The sequence below is a fragment of the Petaurus breviceps genome, unplaced genomic scaffold (genome assembly GCF_028583685.1).
Source record: "Petaurus breviceps papuanus isolate PSGF00001 unplaced genomic scaffold, PetGlider_PUasm1.0 129, whole genome shotgun sequence".
Lineage (NCBI taxonomy): Eukaryota > Metazoa > Chordata > Mammalia > Diprotodontia > Petauridae > Petaurus > Petaurus breviceps.
Genome location: NW_027185665.1, coordinates 2,585,192 through 2,599,415, shown reverse-complemented (window position 1 = coordinate 2,599,415; position 14,224 = coordinate 2,585,192). Strand labels below are relative to the sequence as shown.

General features: G+C 40.4%; 1 long non-coding RNA gene and 1 pseudogene across 1 annotated transcript in view; one reads left to right on the top strand and one right to left on the bottom strand.

Annotated features, from left to right (window-relative positions):
- Nucleotides 1-14,224, bottom strand: part of LOC138172841 (uncharacterized) — a 578,919-nt gene that overhangs the window by 558,538 nt on the left and 6,157 nt on the right. The gene's annotated exons all lie outside the window — the stretch shown is intronic.
- On the top strand, nucleotides 5,685-6,305 carry LOC138173669 (mitochondrial import receptor subunit TOM6 homolog pseudogene; annotated as a pseudogene).

Below are 14,224 nucleotides of genomic sequence, written 5' to 3'. Positions count from 1 at the left end.
GACAATATGTCTCAACATGTAGTTAGACTTGAGTTTTAATCCTCTGCTTATTTCCTCACTGTGTGACCATGGGCAAGTCACAAATTTCTCTGAGCCTCAATTCCTTTTTTTTCTTTTGCCTCAATTTCTTCAAGTGAATGAAGATAATTTCTAAAGTCCTTTCTAGTTCTGGATCTATGAGCCTGTAAAAATTCCATATAATCCAACCCCTTTACAGAAGAGAAAAGTAAAAACCAATGAGTCACTTGCCCAAGGTCACATAGGTAGTGAAATAACACAGCCAGAATTCAAACCCAGATCCTCCACCTCCAAATCTAGTGCCCTTTTCACTACACTGGGATGCCCTTAAACTGTACTGAATATGCTTGGAACACTGGCGATTGGCCTCCAGGGAAGGAGTCGCCCAGTCTGATTCCTCTGCTCTCCATCTCATGCTGAACACTTAATCCCCCTCTTTCATGGTGTCCTCCACAGCATCTCCTCCACAAAAACCATTCTGGTTACACCCTGGTCTGTGCATGAAGCACCTGGGATTTGAATTTGGTAGCCGGAAGACAGAAGCTCAGAGAGGATGGGCTGAGTCAGTCCGGCTCCTCTTCTAAACCCTTGTACTTTTGGCAAGTCTTTCCTAAGTAAATGGCTTACAGAGCTATTTTTAGGCTAATTTCTCAAATTGTAAACAGTGAAAGCAGCAGCAGGCGCCTACCAAATGCAGGCTCAGCAAGGTTCATTTCATGTGTGAACATGCCCTGTTCATCTCTGAAGGCAGTTTCCTTAAGAATCATTTTTTAAAAAGCCTTTGGTTAATATTTTAATAAATGAGACAAATTTGAATTAGAGAAACATGTTCATTTCTTACCTAAGAGATACTGAAGCATTGTGTTTTCTTCATAAATTCACTGTGACAGAAATATTCCTTCTACTGCTAGCTTGCCTAGAGAGAATTCTAAACAATCTTCTGTAGTGCCTGGCTGGTTAACTCATCTTTGTAATTTCATTAAAATACTCTTAGAAATACCTATACCTGATTGGCTGCATGATGCAATTCAACAAACATTAATTAAGCATCTTCTTCATTGAAGGCACTATGCTAGTGCTAAGGATTCAATGGGAAAATGACGGTTCATAGACCCAAGTGGTTTCGAGTCCATTGATGGGTTACAGTAGTTGTGGTTTGTGCTTTGTTTTCAGAGATACCTTGACTTGGGGTGAATAGGATTTAAGTGAGGCAGAATTGCACAAAGTCATCAATCTCATTCTCTCTTCCATAGGCATCAAATTCCAGTGGCAAGACAAAAGTCAAAACAACTACAGATGGTCCAAGCCACAGTGGATGAACTTGGTGTCTCTTCCATGTCTGACCAAACTCTAAGCACTCCACAGCACCTGCTTCAGCCGCCTTCATGACTATTGACACAAATTGTTGTCATCTGCCCATTCTTCCAGGGAAAGTCTTCAGATGCTTGGGGTAGACACCTCCCTAACTCACTGACACATCTGAGGCCTGTCAGTCACCTCAACCTGGTTTAGCCTATATGCCAAGAAGATTTTACTGAGGTGTAGCTGCTGTGCATGCTACAGCCATAGGTGAGAGCTGAGGGCCAGATGGACCCCAAAGGTGGATGAGCAGCCCTGAAAGGGTTCAGTGAACCCTCACACCACAGGTGTTCATCCTCGCTGAACACCCTGTACACCCCAGGTTACAGTAGTGGGGTAGGATGGAAAGAAGAATAAATTTGGAGCTGGAGAACCTGAGTTGAAATCCTGTTTTACTACCTGAATGACCTTGAATATGGACACAACCTCTGAAGACCTTAGATTTATCAACTGTAAAATGATGTGGACTGGACAAGATAATTAAGGTCCCTTCCAGCCCTAAATCCAATTCCTTGGCACTATCAAATGGTTCAATATGAGAAACGAACACAGTTTTATCAGTCAAAATGACATTAAAGAAGATGCACCACCATCTACTTGGCTGCTGCACCCTAAGAACCATGGGGCTCTTTCCATTTGACAGAATGATACATGGCATCTTTCTCTATTAGATTTCCAGCACCCTGAGAGCAGACTGACTGGCTGTCTCTGTCTCTGTCTCTCTCTCCATATGTACCTACATATACACACTTATTTTTCTAGAAATGTTTAATTGGTACTTTTAATTTATACAACTCACCACAGATATTTCCTTTGTAAACAAAGAAAGTGTCTATGGCTCAGCTGTATGTCTCCTTGCTTATACCCCCTCTCTCCTCCATCAGATATCCAGTTCCATAGAGTACCCATTAAATTACCCACCTCTCCTCAAAACCTCTCCAATCCTAACCCTGCTCTAGTTTTCAACTAAGAAGGTAGGAAATGAAGGCTATACAATAAAATTCACTCTAAAGTTTCAACCGATCATCAGAACATGTTACTCTTCCTAGGAATATTTGCATTTTAAAACAGGAATCTAGTCAGCTCAAAGTTAAGTGTCTCTAAACCTGAAAGCCAGGCATTGTCATAAGTAGATGGGATATAGTTTGGGCAAGGGGACCTGTTAAGCATTCTGCCCTGGGCTTCCCACCTACCTAGACCAGATTAGTTTCCTGGGGCACCAGAGAGACCTTGCCTTTTTACTACTTTTTAAACCTTCACTAATCTCCACCTCAATTTAAGACACTAACTAACTTGGGATTCCTCTAACGATTTCCCCCACCCCCACCCCTACCCTTCCCAGTTTTTACTACCAAGCTAGGCTCACAGCCAATCAGGAAGAGGTTTTGTGCTCTATAACTCCTCTGAATTGAATCAAAGTTTTATTTATTTTGGTTTGTTTGTTTGTTTTGAGAGGGACAGAATGACCTGAAATGTTTTCCATCAGTTTAAAAAAAATCAGAATAAATACTTCTAGTCAGTCAACTGGGACTTGCCAAAAGGTACGAAAACATCAGCCTCTTTCCTCTTAAGGCCTTGATAGTACCTCCCAGATCACACTTCCTAGGAGATGTCAGCATACTCTTCTACCTGTATATAGAGCCACTACACACACACACACACACACACACACACACTCTAACAGTCTCCCCACCCTAACCACCATCACCACCCCCACCTATTACTACCCCCTAATGTAACCTGGCCAAAGTGTCAGACCAGCAGCTTAAAATAAAACCTGCCACAATTTTCTTGTGATTCACAGGACTTAAGAAACAATTATAGAACCCAACCCCTTACAAGGTTCTGCTTCTCGAGATGGGTTTCATCAGGCGCCAGCTACCACAAAGGAAAAAAAGAGAGCGAGAGAAGAAAGTTACCAAGAAAAATATTCCAGATTTCTCATGATCTCACCAGTGAGTCACATTTGAGTTTAAGATGACAGCAAACAAGTATATGCGAACAGTCTGTCTGCAAGATGCTGGGCTGCCAACTTCCACAGCACAAAAGAGGCACACTCTTTAATTTGGCTTAAAAGGAGAAGTCGGGTGCATTTGTTTATTTTCCTTTAAAAAAAATCCAAGGTAAAACAGCCTTGCATTTAAAAATAACTCTCTTGGAAAATAAATAAAACCATATTCCTGCCCCTTATCCTCCTCTCCTTCTCTTAAAGCTAAAACCCAAATGTCATTACCCATTTTAAACAGGTAGAAAGAAAACTAGCCTGGGAATGGTCCATTACCTAGCTGTGTGACTTTGGGGAAATCACAATTTTCCCAGGCCTCAATTTCCTCATAGGTAAAGTCAGAGGGCTGAATTAATGATCCCTAAAATCACGTTTAACTCTAATTTTTTTTTTCTTTCTTCTGGAACAGAAAGACACTTCCTATGTCAATGAAAAGGGAATTTCTGAAGAGATTAAAAATTACAATTTTACCCTTTGCAATATTTTGGAACTCATTTTCCTATGTTTAACACTGTTCACTATTCTAACAGATGTGGTTTATTTCCCCCTAGATAAAACTTCCATAAATTTGTGATCTTGGGCTAATCTAGAAGAGATTTTTTGGGGCCTTCAAATAACACTTGAACTCCAAGTCACTCACTGTAGGAGATTTGAGCTAATCAATTGGAGATGTGGTCAACTCTTGATCCAAAGGGTGATTCATGCCTATGTGAGTGGTATGGGCCTTTTGTCTGCCCGTAGAGCCTCAGAGCTGGCAGGGGTATGAAATGTTCTTATTTCCTAGAGATAAAACCCAGGGTCTTGGATTCCCAGTCCAGTTTCTTTCTACTCTGCCACAGTTTTGAATCAAATTTTGAAAATAAAGTCAAGTATACTGATATTGGAGCTAAATTTCACTGGAACTTCATTCCCAAATAGGGTGCTGAAATCTTTTGAGTTTTTAAGTCTAACACACTGTGTGCCTTCTTATTTTTTTAAAATAATAAATCAAAAAGGACACTAGCCAATAATAAAATAATGCAGAATGCAAAATATGTGTTCCATTTGGTGAAACTGTTTCCAACAAATTATTGTAAAGTAGTAATTCCCAATTGTAGGGTGAGCCCCGCCTCCTCCAGCAACCATAATTTTTCTAAGCTACTTTCCAACTAATAAGAGAAAAACATATCAAATCAATTCACAACCCTAAATTTATAAAGCACTTACTCTGTACCAGGTCTGACTGATAAAAAAGAAGTAAAAAACAATGGTCCCTGCCCTCATGATGCTTATAATGAAGTCAGAAAGACAGGGCATACACATAAAAGGCACATAAGAATATAAGGTAGAGAATCGATAAATGCCCCATGAGTGACAGAGACAGCAAACCTTTTGTTACTGTTTGTCCTGTGTTCTTGAAGAGGATCGATGATGTCAGGAATGCTATATATTGACTTGAATTTAATTGTATATAAGTGAAGGAGGGCTGTGCACAGTCACCAGCCTCACTCTCTCTTCCACACCATCTGGGTCCAGTGGCAAGACATAGATCAGGACAACTGAAGATGGCCCTGGAAACAGTGGGAGACCTTGGCCTTTTTAAGCTAAGGTCTTTCCCAGGTCTCAGTTTACCTGAGGCAACACTCATTCAGTGATTCAGGCTAAGTAAGAAATGAGGCCCAAAAATGGCCTCTTTTTACCTACTCAAAAAAAAAATTCATTCTGGGAAGAGAAGGTCCTCAGAGTATCCAAGCCAGAACAGAAACAATTGCTGCTTACACTCACTCTGAGACATCAAAACCCTACAATAACCAAGTGAGGCAATATTTGCCTCTCTTTCTCTCTCTCTCCAGCCTGCATTCAGCATCAGGAGAAGGGAGGAGGAGGGAGAAAGATAACAGCATTCCAAAGAAATGTTCAGCAGTCCAGCCGCAGTTTAAACCTTACAGGATGTTAGATTACTCACTCACACTCATTCACACAGCAACACAAAAACAGAACAGATAGAAAAACTGATAGGAAAGTTCCAAAAACTCACAGTGCTATTTGAGTGTAAACTGTGTAAGCTAAAAATTAATTGTTTCATGTTTGTTAATATTTTGTGGAATTTTCCTTAAGTGTGAATTTTATGCCAATGGTAATGGGATGAATGATTTTCTGTGTAAAGCAATTTGGAAATGACTAAATTAAGATCACCAGATTGGTATTACTTGATTTTGGTTTCAAAGTCTAAATTTAGGTACATGATACTTATTTATGATATTGTTACTGGTAAACAGTTGTATTAAAAGAAAATTTCAGTTAAGATTGTTAAACTTGAGCCCTTGGGGCTACCTGCCATGGCTGCCAGTGGGTCCTCAGTGCCGCCTCAGGCGGTGTCGCCTGCAGGGGCATCTGGTGGAGGGATTGGAGCCCCCGAGGGCGTCGGGGAATGGCTGCGGGGTGCCTATCGCTTTGCCACCGACAGGAACGACTTCCGGAGGAATTTGATTGTTAATTTGGGACTCTTTGCTGCTGGTGTCTGGCTGGCTAGGAACCTGAGCGACATTGACTTGATGGCACCCCAGCCAGGCCTGTAGCACAGCTGTTTCTTGGAAGCTCTATTCATCTTGCAGCCATGACCATGACATGACCACCAGAAGATCTGCTTTGACTGGCTACCACAAATCTGATTCAGACTTGCTACATTCGCTTCTGTACACTAGATATTTTTCTTCCTTGATCAGTCTATGATCGGCCATAGCTTCAGTCTCTACTTAGGCATGGTGTGAGGTATATTGCCTTTGCTCCATATATTGTACATGTCTTCCAGATTCTTGCAGGTTGGGCAGATACCAGGCAGGGAGTGTGTTGCAAGTGGCATTTGCTATTATCTTCAGTTATACAAAGATTTTTTTTCTCTTAAAATGTTTGAAGTAAAGACAGTTAACAAAGGAAAAAAAAAGATTGTTTAAGCTTGTAAGATTGTTAACCAAGCTATTTGGAGTTATTGCATAAATCAGATGTTTACAAAAGTATGCTCAGGAAAGGCAATTATGTGAAGAAAAGACCTGTTAAACCTCCTTGTATAAATTTTGTTAATTATTTGGGAAAGATTTTATGACCAGAGAATTTAGGTATTGTATAGTAGTTAATGATATCAGGATAAACTGTTTTTGAAAAAGGGAAATATTCTTATGAAGAAATGTTTCGTAAGATCTTTGGTATGAGATGATGGGGAACAGATTAGCAGACAAGAAAGTTAAGGAGGCTGCCCTGTCCATAGAATCTATGAAGATGTATGTGTTGAATCCCCAAGTCCCTAAAACAAAAGCAATACTTGTGCTCATAAAAGCTGAAAGGGAAAATTTAATTAAGTTTGGGAAGACTGAAATTGAGCAAGGCCATTGGTTATTGCTTGATGGGAGAGAAATGGTCAATCAACAAATGTGTGAAGTGTCTTATAGGCAAGGAAGTAAACAAAAGGGTATTAAGAAAGCAGTGTGAGTCTCCTGACAGGAAGGCTATGACAAACAGACCCTGAGATTTAGAGCAGTGTTTATGGGTGCCAGAATAATAAAGTAGTTTCAGAAGTTTTATGGGAAAGACTGGGAACAAGATGGGAGATACAAGATGAGAGAGACAAGGAAAATTTTATAATCCGGGATGGGGAAGCAATCTCGTTAGTCTTGGGAAAGGAAGCAGGGAGAGAGGGACAGGTAGAGAAGTCTCATTAGTGTATTGAATATTATCTGTAGCGAATTGTTTATAATCAGAATGATTTGATGAAATTGTGGGAATTTGTTTTAATGCTAAAAACTAAAATTGTTAATTGATTACTGTATGTAGAAAGGGGAAGACTGGATGAAAACTTTATTTTGACTAGTTTTGCTCATTCAGAACAGTCCTCCTGCTACTGTATGATGTTGTAAAACTGCCAAAGTCCCTAGAAATTATCTCTATTAGGCAAGGTCATTCAGCCTGAGAAAGTGAGCTTGTTTTAGTTATGAAGCTCCTAAACAAAAAATCTGACTTGCTGAGAAGTAGCAAGTCTATGTACAAAAGAGTAAAAAGGATCTCTAACAATTGGCTTTACCAGAACGAGTTCAAAAATTGTGAAGGGAAAGATGTTAAAGGGAATCCCTTATGTATGTGGGTCCTGGTAAATCTTTGTGGTATATTGCAATTTAATCAGAGTAAATTGATGTTAAGGTAAAAAGGTTTTGGGACTAAAGTGCATGTGAATGCTTTGTCCAATCAGGTCCCTATTTTTTATCTTTATGGCAATTCAATGGAAAGTTAGGCATAAGGCAAATTATGAAATCTTCCTGTTTTAAGGACATCCTTCCAGAATATTTTTGAGAATAATTGGATACATAATTAATTGGCTTGTGAGGTAGACATTAACTTCTTTGCTTATTTACTCTAGGATTCCAGTACAGAACAGTTAGTAATAAAGATCAGAGGATTGAGAAGATAATTGAAGGTTTGATTAGAAATATGGAAGGCAGAAAGATTTGTAACTTGATTTTATACTTAATAGCTCAATCATATTTGAGAAGAAAAGGAAATAAGAATACAAATGTAATATTGAATCATTATCCCATGGACTGAGATTGGGATTATAAAGTTACTGTAGAAAAGTTATATCTGTGTATATGTGTGCAATGGGGTCCCAGTGTATTTCAAAGTGTAATTGGGTATTAATGCAATTGACTGAATTAATTGTTGGGATTAAATCAGAGACATTTTTAGTTGAGAGAAAAGAAATTTTAGTGTGAGTTTAGATTAAGCATAGTTCCAGGAAGATTAGGGAAGCTTGGAAAGTAGATGCAAATCTATTAGAGCAGTAATTTATAATCCTGATAAAAAAAATTTATTTTTATGAACAAGAATTAATATAGAAGTGAATATAGGTTATTTGAGGCTCACTTAAGAGATATTCCTTAACCAATGTGAGATTATAATCATATCTTAAACTGATTGCTGGAGCTTGTTATTTAAGATTCGATGGGACTGTTAACTGACTATTCCTCTAACTACAGGTATGTATATTGAGAAAGGCTATCCAAGCTATCTGAGCCACCGATCCATGATGCCAGACCTATGAGGTACAAATATGGAAGGCCTGTGAAGCATGGGTATGGAAGGTCGGGAGAACGACTGTTCCACATGAGCTGAGGTAGGATTCTCCTGACTCGACCCTCCCAGTGACACATGGCAGACTCTGAGCTTGGCTCGATGCAGATTGCAGTTTGTTATGCACTTTGCATGGAATTGACATTCTGAAGTTGGGGAAATATGGCCCCCTGATTACAGTTTTGTCCCTATTCTTGGTGGCAAATTTCAATAATCAAAAGTTTTGAAAACACAACAAATATAATTAAATACTTGATTCTGGAACATCTTAAGTTACTATAAGATAAAGCTATTAGGCTTAGGATTTAGCATAGGTATTCCTGTATAGGTCAGGGTCCTTTAGTTCTTTGTAATAATGTGAGGACAAGTAGGTCAAGGATTTGTGGGAATATTATTCTGTTATTTAGTTAGTATCACACTTGTCTCACCTTTCTCATAATTAGTTAATATTAAAAGGAGGATAGTTTTGTACTTAGTAAATATTTTCATTGTTGTAACTGTTAGTATAATGTAAATCCCTTAGTGAAATCTCATCCTCCTGGTGGAGGAATTAATAATGGATTAATGCAAAAATATAAGAAACTGGTTTTAATGTGTGATCATGACAATTGACCAAGACTCCAATTTTAATTTTGTAAGAATGATAAGGGTTCAGGATGGGTAATTTAAATTGGTTCTAAGGTTCCTTTTGTAGGAAACTGAATGAAAGAAGGCAGAAGAGAAAGAGCCTGGAATGCGATGCTGAGGATGGATGGACGAAAAACAACCAGAGGACTTCCATCAGATGGTGTAACCCCTGCCAGACAACAGTGTGAAGAGACTTTTGGACTTTGGAAGGGACAAATGTTTGTTACTGTTTTTCTTTGAATCTCTGTATCTGCAGTTATAAAGGGGACTGCCCCCTTGTATGTTGTCAATGCAACGACGGCAATTAGAATTAAGAAAAGTGGGGAAACTTCAAAGGTATAAAAAAAGAAGTGGGGTTTGTGTGGGATGACTTGCAGTGGTTTCCCCATTCTAAATATCATGTGTCTATTCTTATTACTTCCTTGTATTTTGTAACTAAGTTCAGTATTGTTTCCCCATATATATATATACATGTAAGTCATTGTGTATTTCAAGGTAATGTAAGAGCTATTAAGGGTAGTTTGGGAAGTTTGGGGAAAGGAATGGTAGTATGAGAGGTAACAAAAGAGTTAAGTTCCTACAGAACTGTAAGAATTGCTGAATAAGATAAGGAGGAATAGGCAGTAACCTTGGGAAAGTTGAGGCAGCAGCCTTGGGAAGAAGCTCAGTCCCTGGTTCTCAGAAAAAATTCCTAGATAATACTAAAAATAATGAAGAATGGAAAGGAGCTGGCAGCAGCAGGTGGATTTGACCAATCAAGGTACAGACAGTAGCCTTGGGGCACTCAAGCCCAGATAAGAATATGTCTAGGGTAGACTGAAGGTCAGTATTCTAAGGTTGTTACTGTGCTTGCGTAGTGAACTTCATGTATTATACTGTATATTATCCAACAAGATTAGAGCCTCATTAGTAATAATTATGTTAATGTTTGTAACCCTTTGCTTGTTTAACCCAGCTTTAGCTTCTGTATGGCAGCCTCCTCTCTCTGGGCATAATTCCAGTGACTGGACCATCCACTTCTCGCGAGATTCTAATAAAACTTCCTATCTTCACTTTGAGGTCTCCAAGTAGTCAATTTGGGTTAGGGTTTTGGTACCCCACACAAGGCCACCTCCAGTCATCCTGATTTATATCTTGCCATTGGACCCAGATAACTCTGGAGGAGAGAGTGAGGCTGATGACTTTGCACAGCTCTCCCTCACTTAAATCTAATTCATTTGCAAGTCAAGATATCACATTCCTGATGTCATTGGTCCTTTTTGAGAATGAGAAACTAACAATTTCTGAGTAGTAGAAGCTGCACCACTGAGGGCCAGTTCCAGATGGGCAATGCTGCTCCTTCCTTCCTTTCTTCCTCCTTCCTCCCTCCCTCCCTCTCCTACTCTCCCTCCTTCTCCTTTGCCCACATAAGGAATCATACCCTTAACTGTGAGTGCTGTGCCCAAAGAAATATAAATTTTGATAGCTAAAACTTCATAAGATATCTTGTGAGCTAGATTTTTATCTCTCTTCCCTACTCATTTATTCTATCTTAAAAAAAAAACTGAGAAAATTAACTCTTTTGCCCCATATAGTTTCATTTATGATTTCTTGAAATACAGCACTGGAAATCCAATCTTTGATAAAGCCCATTGGGGTTCAAATGGATCTACTGACCATGCCTTAAACCCAACTCACTCTGGCTCTCACTGATTGGCCAACAATAGGTCCCATCCCAAGTTTTACTTGATCATTGTTGGGTTTTGATGCCTCATAGTGAGTGTAAACAGCAATTGTTTCGATTCTGGCCAGAAATCCTCTAGGTCTTCCCCTCCCAGACAGCAAACCTATAGAACTGCCAGAAAGGAGGAGATCACAGTGCGGTAGAGCAGGTGGGAAAGGTACAGAGCAGGTAGAATGTGCACTGGGCCTTAAGTAGGTTTTAGCTTAGGAGAAAAGATGAGGAAGGAAGGAAAGGGAACCACCAGGATTTAATAAGCACCTACTATGTATGAACCAGATACTATGCTAAGTACTTTACAAATATTATCTCATTTGATTCTCACAACAACCCTGGGAGGTAGGTGCTATTATTAGACCCATTTTTGGTAGTTAAGGAAACTGAGGCAGACAGAGGTTAAGTGACTTGCCCAGGGTCACAAGCTAGTAAGTATCTGAATGTGTCTGCCCAGTGCAATGGCCACCACCCAGCCACCTCTGATCAGAAAAGGGAAAGTTCCACGGCAATAAAGAACACTTTAGGAGAGAGAGAGGAATAATATCATCAAGAATGTTAGGACTAGAAGGGACCTCAGAGAGCACCTAGTCCAATCTCATTTTATAAATGAGAAAATTGAGGCCTAGAGATATGAAGCAACTTTCCAATGTCACCCACTAAATAAGTGGCAAAGGCGGGATTCGAATCCATGGCTTCTGGCACCCAAGTCTAGCATTCTTTCCATTATAATGTGCTTTACAGAATCCTTCATGTAGAGCTGGAAGGGACTCAGAAGTCATTTAGTTCAAGCCTTGCATCTTACAGATGAAGAAACCGAAACCCAGGAATATAAAATCATTTGCCCAAAGTCATAGAGGTAGTGTCAGAGATGGAACCTAGGTGGTGCAGTGAATAGATCACTGGGCTTGGAATCAGGAACACTCATCCTCCTGAGTTCAAATCTGGCCTCAGACACTTACTAGCTGGGTCACATTGGGTGAGTCATTTAACCCTGTTTGCCTCAGTTTCCTCTTCTGTAAAATGAGCTGGAGAAGGAAATAGCAAACCACTCCGGTATCTTTGCCAAGAAAACTCCAAATGAGGTCACAATGGGTGGGACATGATTGCAAACAACTAAACAACAACCCTGACTTTCAGTCCATTGTTTTCTTCATATCAAGCAAAACCATGTTGGTTTGGTGTGTAACAAGATTCTTATTTGCCCACATCAAAATCACCTCTTTATTTTTCAATCTTTTATCCATCTCAGAAAAAAAAATCAACAGCTCTGAAGTTGGAAATGGATACAGGAAATCTTATTTCTAGTATGATGTCTGCCCTTCCACAGTCAGAGTTTCAAAGGGTTGTGGACTCATTGCATTTACCCAAACAAGAAGCTTTTCCTGATAGATGATAAACCATAATAAGCTATCTTGCAATTACACATGGAAGTGCTTCATTAAAATTATCCGTTGCTATTTAATTTCTGAGACTAATAGATTGTCTGTGGTTGCTGCAATATATTTCACATCTGCTCAGTTAATACAGCAAGAGTATAAGGGTCTCAAAATACTTGTGAAAAGCTATACTAATGGTCAATGCACCCTTGGAATAAAAGCCATTGATTCAGGAGGGAAGTCTCCATTTGAGGAGAGAGAAACTATGAGGATGCTTTCACTACACAATCTTATGGAAATAAATCATGCCATACTTCCTGTTTTCTCCCATTAGATGATAAATTCTTTTTTTTTTTTTTAAGCAATAGGGGTTAAGTAACTTGCTCAAGGTTACATGGCCAGTTATTTCTGGGTGTGGTGCTGAGTATCTGAGCCCGGATTTGATCCAGGTCATCCCGACACTGGAGCCGGTGCTCTTACTCGCTGAGCCACCTGGCCGCCCCATAGATGATAAATTCTTATAAAGAGTTGCAGTGTGAGCCCTGCCTCCCTTAGCATCCATAATTTTTCTTAAAATAATGTAAACTCTGAGAAGACTATAGTTTAATTGCTTCTCTACGTAGAGCCTACACTATGTTCTGCACAAAGCTAATAGTTTAACCTTAGCTGTCTAAACACCCGAGGTCTGGACCAGTCTTTGTATCATACAGACCTGGAAGGGATAATAAAACCTAGAGCTAGAAGGTCTAATCCCCTCATTTTATATATAAATAAACTGAATCCCAGAATGGGGAAGGACTTTGTCGGAGGTTGCTAGAATACAGCTAAGACTGAAATCCGGGTCTTCTGATCTCATTCTGTGTCCTTTATACTACCCCTTACCCAGTCCTTTACATAGTTCCTGTATCCTGATGAGGACTTTTTTTTTAACCTGAATCAATTCTGACCTCTACATTTGAGTTTCTAGTCTAAAAAAGCCAATGGATGAGACATAAAACCTTCATAAGAAACTAGGTAGAGCAAGACTCAACAAGGCATTTTTAAAGGGTTAGTTTTTGAATATTTAGAAAGTAAAGGATTGAGGCGAAGTCAAGATGGCAGAGTAGAAGCAGGACCTTCTCAGGGCTCTGGCTTCTACCTTCCCCAATCCATGTAAAAGGGGACTCTAAACAAACTTTGGAGCTGCAGAACCCACAAAATGACACAGAGAAGCTAACCTCCCACTGAGGACAGCCCAGAAGGCCAGCAGGAATCGGCCAGGGCAACACTCTGGGAGCCCGAGCCTAGGCCTCCCCCCACCCCCACTCCCAGCCAGAGGTTTTATCCCCAGGGCGGCCCTGACCAGCCACTGGCTGGAGGGACTCCAGATCACCAGCAGCTGTGGCAGTTTCCAGATTCATGAACACATAGATGCGAAGGACAAAGTGAGAGAGTCAGTGTGGACTTTGGGACTAGTAGGTGGGAGAGCTTCAGCTTTTGCCCCCAGGGCGAGAAGCCACTGAGACACCCAGCACAGCCAGCGTCAGGTGGCAGCTTCAGCTCCTGGCCTGCAGAGTGTAGAGGGACCAAGCAACCACTCTGAGAGGTAATCGCTCTTGCGACCTTCTTGGATCTGGATTGCAGTCTAGGGTGGAGGTCCTGGAGTGTGTGTCCAGCTTGCCAATGCATGTGGAGACCTCAGAGAGGGCACCCATCTAATACCTCCGGAAGCTGAGAAAACCCCAGCATTTGGGACGAAAGCTCCCCTGTCTGGTAGCAGAGTCCTACTGTGGCAAAAAGCCCAGGGGTCAAGTGACCGAGGGGCGACAAGACCAGGCAATGGAAACAAAGCAGATGGAAGATTCCAACATTAGACTCCTGTTTTGGGGACAAAAAGGAGCATGGAACAGGAGGAAGACAGTGAAGTCAGTACTCCTGCACCAAAAGCTTCAAAGGAAAATACGAGCTGGTTACAGGACATAGAGGACCTGAAGAAGCAGATAAGAGAAGTGGAGGAAAAATTGGGAAAAGAAATGAGAACGACGC